Source organism: Ptychodera flava, chromosome 16 (genome assembly GCF_041260155.1).
Source record: "Ptychodera flava strain L36383 chromosome 16, AS_Pfla_20210202, whole genome shotgun sequence".
NCBI classification, from domain to species: domain Eukaryota; kingdom Metazoa; phylum Hemichordata; class Enteropneusta; family Ptychoderidae; genus Ptychodera; species Ptychodera flava.
The window spans coordinates 2,701,359-2,708,332 of NC_091943.1; the positions used below are offsets into that span (position 1 = coordinate 2,701,359).

Here is a 6,974-nt window from a genome sequence, read left to right on the forward strand (position 1 = left end):
ACAAGCGTAGATTCGCTCGGACAGGTACGATTTTAAATAATGCCATCAAAAACTGCTGACCTAACAGAGGCAACCTATGAGTTTCACACAAAATAAACCAAAGAAGAAATTTTCAAGTGTCTGATAAACTTACTCAGGTATACTTTGCAGGCATAATTTTCCATAACATGAACTCTTTGCAGGGAGCTCAATTGTTCTGACAATTAAATAAGGCTATGCAGCTCTACATTATGTGCCAGCATTGAGACGTCAGATTCAACTAAAGCATTTGCTGTAAGATAATTTATTATGCCGTGACCTAGCACAATAGAACACAAAACTAAACATACATATGACGATCACCAAAGGTTTTAGAGATTAAACAAACATATGTTTTATACGATAACATATGAGCGATATATCGACTGTGCCTTGCCCTTGTTTATGTTGAGCTTAAGGTCATATGATGTCACCTCAACAGTTGCTTAAACCATTCTCAAGGAAAATGTTTTTTATGTGTGCAGATGAGACACAAATATGGGCTTATCACTAACACTTCATACTAAATCTTTCGAAGTGAATGGAGATCTTACAGCAGGCAAGACTATCAAAAGTATCGAACTTTGGGATTCGGAGTGTTGGTAACAATTTGGGATGGGGTGGTGCTTCACTGTCCTAGGACCAGTGAGAACAGAGAGGGGTTGTTGTGCAGTTTGATAGCTTGCGTAGCGGCAGAGCTACTCTTAAAAGTAAACTTTAAGTTACTGACAACCTGAAGTCTATATTTTATAAACTATCCGTCTGTACGTACGTATGGATGTATGACACAACGTCCGCATGTATGTATGTATGTATGTATGTATGTATGTATGTATGTATGTATGTATGTATGTATGTATGTATGTATGTATGTGTGTGTGTGTGTGTGTGTGTGTGTGTGTGTGTGTGTATGTATGTATGTATGTATGTATGTATGTATGTATGTATGTATGTATGTATGTATGTATGTATGTATGTATGTATGTATGTATGCATGCATGCATGCATGCATGCATGCATGCATGCATGCATGTATGTATGTATGTATGTATGTATGTATGTATGTATGTATGTATGCGTCCGCATTTGGAAATTACACATATTTAATAATGATGATTTATCGGCAATAATAATGAGTAATTTCAGCGTCAATAAAGACCATATCATATAAGTTCTGGCGTATCTTAGTGTTTCGCCTTTGATAAAGCTTTGAAAATGTAGATTTCAGATGGCCTGATATGATGTTCTGTCAACAACATCGACACAACATTAAAATAAGAAAGAGATATATTTATATCTTTTAGGCGACCGAGGAAGAGACCGCTCTGGTTTCGAAACGTGGGGTCAACGGGTCACGGCTGTCGAAAGACACAATGGACTACGCCCACGTCTCGCCATGGCTTATTTTAAAATTAACAACCCGTTTGTTAATTTTCACACTAACAGCCATAACACAATTTAGACACAAAACACATTAAAGCAGATACAAGACAAGATGGGTGATGTGTGAAGACACTTTCCTTTTATTACAATGTAAATTCTACACATTTCAAGAAAGAAAGTTTGCATGTCACAGATGAAATAAGATATTATAGACAGAAACAGAATGACAAAGAGGCACTAAGAAAAACAAACACAAATCTGAAAGAAAAAACACAAGAACCGCTTAAACAGTCCGAATACACAAATGTAAAGTTTATAGGAAAAGCTGTTTAGTTATGCATTCTTTTCTTGCTATTTTGTGAGGTTATTAGTCATTACAAAGGCTTTCAATCAATGTGGAAAATCCATAATAGTGTATAGTCAGTAACGTGGCAGAAATGTACGCTAGTTGGAAATACAGAAAATCTTCGAAAGGTCACGCGTCAAAGGGATTAAATGAGTGGTGCGGCTTAAATCTGTCACTGTTGACACAATCGAATCGATTTTGATATGTTTTTTGTTATGATCTTAGGGTGCACCTGGATAAATTCAACCGATTACCAACATACATATAATGGCAGACATTCTTATTTGCTTTACCTTGTTGATAAAAAAATTCGTCGACCATTTTATCTTTGTCATGCCATGCGTAGATAAACCAACCTCGGGGTGAGTCATTATATAATAAATTACAACGTTACGTTTGCATCGTAAAAGTCTTACACATTTCAAAAGTTGTATTGACAGAATACGCTAATCATGTGGGAACGAGACCAAACACTGACAACCTTTTTTCCGATCAAAAACATGTCTTTCTTCCGAATATATACAATGATGCAAAGTTAATAATATCGCAAATTTAGCTAAACATATAGGAACATCTTCATCTTTAATTTGCTTGAATACTCTCCAACGTTTGCCTAATAAATCCATGTATCTTTCTTTTATTTTTACACAATAATCAATATCGTGGTGGTAAGAATTGACATTACTGGGAATTGGGACATATTATATTATATCTTGCAATGGATTGTACTATTTGTATTGAATTGCCCTAAGGGCTGATGCTGTGTACGATTGCAGAATAGATTTTACACCTAACGCATAGAACCCTTTCTCAACGACTTTCAAAACAAATTGTTTATTGTCAAGCCACAGTTTGTGAATATACAGCCGCCATCCCACTTCTGTCTCCAGGTATTCATACTTGTCATTCTCGTCATAATGAATCACCATCTTATTGGTTTGGTCTCCGGAGAACCACTCTATTTCTTGTCCGTCCGTCAAAATGATTTTCAAATTTGCATGCTCCCATACGTAGCTGAAACCTGGCTTCGATACCACTGCAACGGCACCCTGAAAGAGCATCCTGTCTCGGTCTGATATTGAAGAAATTTGTCGCTGGACTTTGGTTATATCCGAATTCTTTATACAAGCACCACAGTCAGTCCTCGTTGGTCTGTTTCCCATATTATCAAACGTCACGAAGATCTGCACAGAGACGCATGTTACCAATCAAGGAATATGTCAAGGGGGCCGCAGGTCAAAGCAATTAGGCAATAGATTTGTTGTTAAGTCACAAACACAATTACTCGAATATTTTAAACTGAGGTCTGAATCAAAATTGCGTGACAATCAATACTCTAACGCTTTAATGGGTGCTTTATCGGACGAATATATTTAGAGTGCTAGTATATTTTAAAGATATAACAGTTTCCAAATTTGAAGGGATTGCCGATTCTGTGGTAGCGTTCTTAAAAGAGAGGGTCTTCCATCATTTACGTATCAACATTCTGATCATCTAGTCTCTTCATGAAATTTAAGGCTCCTTTGTGGCACCTTCGATTGTCAAGTATCAATTGTCGAGCTGCTAGGTATGAATTTTGCTCGGTTTCTGAAGCACTCACACCATAGTGTCACGCAAATTGACTGGATATTGTTGAACCGAAAGTGATAAATAATTTGCTATAAATAAATGAAACTTCGACCACATACAAAACACTTTGGACAAACGGCAATGCATGCAATGATATTTAAGTGTGGCAAATATAACTGACCGACTTTACCGAAGCTCAACTCTTTTTCGATTGCAATACACACATTTTTTTTTCTATTCCTAGTTCTAGTGAACAAAATATGTACATCTCAAGAAGAAAAAATCAAAACGAAATATAGAAATCTATGATTGTTTCCATGCCCTGTAATTTGTACATTCGACATAGGCTTGTCATACTTACCAATATCACCAGTAATCTAGCTTTTCTGCCGATTGCAACTCAATACGCCAAAACACTGGTGCACATAAACTTCGCTAGAAACATAAACTTCGCTAGAAACAGATAGATCCGTCTTTCTGCGCAGCAGCCGTTTGCGCATGTTTTACGTTTGCATAGACCCTCGTTCTCAACTGTCTGTTGTGATTTTAAAACAATAGACCCTCGTTCGCGAGTTCGAGTTTCTGTTCACAACACAAACGACCGCGCATGTGATGTAACCTTTTCAAACTAAAGACCGTCGTTCTTTAAGAGACCATGAATTTTGGGGTGATCATTATCTACACAGGGTTATCAAAGCACATTTCAATGATTTCCATATTTTGATTTCCGCTCACATGGCTTTTGCTAAGTCGCTACTGTCAAAAGTTGATCTATGACTATTGAATGGACACCGAAGTAAAATCATGAACTCAAGATGAGTTAGTGTTGAAACCTATTTTCTGTTACTTTTGCAATTCTTTTACATTAAAACTATTACATCAGCTAGGATAAATGTACGTTTACCGACATTTTCACGTACAAATAAATGTGTACCGGACACCTACACTCCATTCAGATAATTGTAATATTGATTCTAATCTGCAAACGTGTGGTCTTCTGAATCTCTGATTCCATTTTCAGTTCAGAATCTTGTCGAGATAACGACAATCATCTCATAAACACCATGGACTAATGTTATGGAGTAAAGAAGAGGAATACTTGTCAGCTTAATCGAGAGTCGAGAATCACCGTCTCCTGTTTTAGTATGTGCATAATATGCGTAATTAATGTACGAGTTATCAGACAATATAACAGCTGTAAGATACAATCTGCAAGGTTCCAATAACTGCACTCTTTGCATCCGTATTTTCTTGCCATGTAACTTGCGTAGTTACATGGTATCTATTTATTCTTTACGCAGTGTTGCTCTCCCTGATATTCATCTCCTTCCTTAGTTGCTAAGGTCTAGATTCTTACTTTAAAACAACATTTGAGTATTTTCCCCCAATTCTTATTGTCTTCAATGAATGCAAGGCAAATATAAATGGTTTGCCTGTCCTGAACCAGTCTTTTTTTTGTTTGTTTTAATTCTCTCATCATTCATTTTTGGCGTGTACACAAGGTGTGAGTAGAGTTCTGATGATTAATAATTCTACATGTTATCAGTAATCAGAACAATATAAACAATTTCTCACAAGAAACAAAAATAATCGAAATAATTTCGAAAGCTTCTTTGAGCTAGCTGGGAATATTAACCATCGGCATGTTATGTGCCCATTCACCTTCCTTGCTTCAACAGGTTCCTGGATAATCATACTCAAACTTTGAGACATCCATAAAAGTGAATGAAATGATCCTCATTCAAAATGAAAAAGCCAATAACCAAACAAAATTATTATAATTGCTTCGCTGTGTAGTATTAAAAGAATATAGCGTGAAAAGTTCACAAAATTTGACTCAGAAAGAGTGGAGTTAAATTGTTTTAAACGTTGAATACGGAAGAAGAGAAGCCAGGAAATTGGGTGATTTGCATAAAGTTGCATAAATTTACACTTCTTTCTCGTCCAACTTGCGATTGCTTGTCATGCTCAAAAGCCAATATTTTAATCCAATATTGTAATCTTGGGTTAACGAATTAATGGAAAATGAGTTAATCTTTGCACAATAGTGATTAATGCAAAATATGCTGCGTTATGTACAACGCTGCCTCCATTTACATTATGGTGTTACGATACCTCACAAGTCACTCTGTCAAACTCGGCAGCTACTGAAATAATTTCTTCTCTCGTGATTTTTCGAACTGTATCTCGCATGCGAGACTACCTGCCACTCAGAGCTTAAGATGAACCAAACAAACACAAAAAACTTAACCTTTAGAGAATCAATGGTGTAGCAACGACAGGATGCTTGTAGAATTGCCAAATTAAATTCAAATCTACCTCAGAAGATCCGTCGCTCATGGCAGAAAAGCGAGTGTCGGAGCGCCCTCTTGCGACTGAACTTCCTAGAGTGTCAGATCCTGCTTGCATATCAAAGCACGGTCCCTCCACAAGAGAGGGACCGTGATCAAAGTAACTGATTAGGCAAACACTCTGGAACACAGATTTTTACACTCTGAGATTGCACAGAAGTACCAGATGTTTATGAGAAATATTTTACGAAAATGGAACAGAGACGTTGATATAACAGACTAGAACGAAATATTATCTTTACAGAGCCTGTCGAAGGAATCCCAAATCATATATCGATTGTAAGATTAATGGGAAACGGTGTATGCATAAATATTGGATTCCATGTACAAGAACACCAATAGAAATTCTCATCAAGAATGAATTTATATTGGGATATAAGATTGCACAAAAGTTGAAACTTAAAAAGTATTTTACAGACCTATGAAAAACTTATCACACAATGTAATGTTTCCCATCGTATTTCTTTATCTGTGATTGTAAACTTAGAACAATGAACAACGCACATTTTAATAAAAGATAAAAAAAGAGTTTGAAGTCAGAGGATAAAGAGTTAATGGAGTTTGAAAGGCCTTACCTCTGATGAAGTACACTTTTGGGTCTCAACTTATGAAATGAGAGGTCTTTCCGTCGTTCACTGACGTCGGTATAGATTTCATTCGCCGCCCAGCAGCGCAAAAACTCGGCCAATTGTATATAAAGTAAATAGAAAACCAGTACGTCAATCAGACGTGTTCTCTCTCTCTCTCTCTCTCTCTCTCTCTCTCTCTCTCTCTCTCTCTCTCTCTCTCTCTCTCTCTCTCTCTCTCTCTCTCTCTCTCTCTCTGCGCAGCAACGGGTTTATGCTGACATGTATATCTTAATTGATGCAAAGTTCAGGCTAACGCGATTCGTGCCGGCATGCGTTAGAAGATAATCGTGTTTAAAATGGAGGGGTTAAATTTGTCTGCCGTGTCTTTCCCTTTGCATTCAGTATGAAAATGGAAAATGATATTGAATTCTAGCGTCATCGATAGAAACCAATCTGACTCTTAAAATCAGACGAAGAGATGTACTTATTATCGACTGTTCTCATCCGGTTGAAGCGATACCGTCTAGGAACCAAATTCCAAAGTTCATATGAACAGATGACCACGCGTGCTGTATTTTGTATGAGATTTACCACAGCGTGTCTGTATAATGATCATAACGTAACACGGCTGCGAGGCACTGGCAACAAGGAGGTTGTGCAAGCAAGAATTTTTAATTTATACCTCTCTCCACAAATATTTTGCACTGGTATGGTAAGATTCGAGAACGAACTTCTCAA

At 37.0% G+C, this 6,974-nt stretch overlaps 1 long non-coding RNA gene across 1 annotated transcript; it reads right to left on the reverse strand.

Annotated features, from left to right (window-relative positions):
• Positions 1-1,518: 1,518 nt before the first annotated feature.
• LOC139152516 (uncharacterized) lies at positions 1,519-3,812 on the reverse strand. Its single transcript, XR_011556644.1, has 2 exons — positions 3,678-3,812; positions 1,519-2,931 (listed from the first exon to the last, which is right to left on the reverse strand). It is a non-coding gene; the product is annotated as an uncharacterized lncRNA (long non-coding RNA).
• Between the last annotated feature and the right edge of the window lie 3,162 nt (positions 3,813-6,974).